The following is a 1,286-nucleotide window of genomic DNA, read 5'->3' on the forward strand; positions in this document are numbered from 1 at the left end:
TGTACCGCGTCAATGCCTCGGTGTTGTGTTTGGCGTGGTGATCGTGTGTCACGGCAGTTCGGTTCCGATTTCCCCTACATTGGCTGTGTATAGAAGTGATACCTACCTTGGGTACCCCAACAAGCCTAGGTAGGTAGGTACCTAGGTAGCGCAGAGGCAGGTGCAGGTCCACGGAGGTGTACCGTGCAGAAAACAGTGTGTAGAAATGCGCTCGACCCTGAGCACGGGTGGTCAGAGCTCTCTGCATTAGTCCTCTCCTCGCCAGACAGAAAAAAATGAGAGGACCTGCCCAGGGTGCATCAGTGTTCATCCAGTTGCTCCTGACTCCTTGATCCTACTGGTAGGACGGCTCGGAAAGAATCTGGAGACTAGAGGATGCCATTTCCCACGCGAGATGCCAGGAGCACAACAGGAAGGGGGCGGTTAACGACAGGCCAGAAACTCGTGTTGTGGCTGGAGGGTCTGATGGATATTTCGGCGGTACAACGCGCTCACCGTCGCACAGCCGAGACATTACCAGCGGGCGAAACCTGCGTTAGACAAGTTCATCAGCGCTGGGTGTAGGTGACTTTCAACACCCACCTCAGACAGGTACCTACCCTCTGGTATTGCGGTTGTTTGCTGAACGCTTCAATGGGCTGCACCCAACCCGAACTCGTGTCGGTCGAGGCAGGCAGGACGGCAGGGCCACTACAGGGACAGGACATGAGGGCGCAACCACTGCTCAACATGAGGTACCTACCTTCAATGTGGGCCATTGCGGAAATGGAGGGCGCACTGCCAACCAATGGCGATGTCGCACAGGCCTTTACAGAGTCGGTGGGTCCACACTGTGCCCCCATGGCGGACATGCAGGGCCTCGACGGGTGGTCTTGCCACGAACGAACTGCGGTCGTGCTGTAGCGCTGCACGAGCCAACGTCCTCGCTGTGATGAACATTAACCTACCTGCATTGCATCTGCATACTGGCCATCGAGCATCCATCTCTGCTGACAGAGCCGACATGAACGGCGTGCTGGGAGCTTGTTCAGACAGCCAGCAAAACTGGGGGACTACCAGAACTGGCCAAGGCTAAAATAGTCGCCATGGCCAGGAAAGTGCTTGCATCGCCAATTAGACTCGTTCGAGCCTTCCTAGCTCGTCGCTGTCGATCGCGCATCTCGGCGCTAATCCCTTCATGGCACGCAGAAACAGAACCTCAGCCAGCAACCAAAATCAGCCAAGGTAGGGGGAGGTCCAGCCCGAAGCACAGCACACTACCTAAGAGTGGATCCTCTAGAGCGCCC

The sequence above is a fragment of the Verticillium alfalfae genome, genomic scaffold, assembly GCF_000150825.1.
Source record: "Verticillium alfalfae VaMs.102 supercont1.1 genomic scaffold, whole genome shotgun sequence".
NCBI classification, from domain to species: Eukaryota; Fungi; Ascomycota; class Sordariomycetes; order Glomerellales; family Plectosphaerellaceae; genus Verticillium; species Verticillium alfalfae.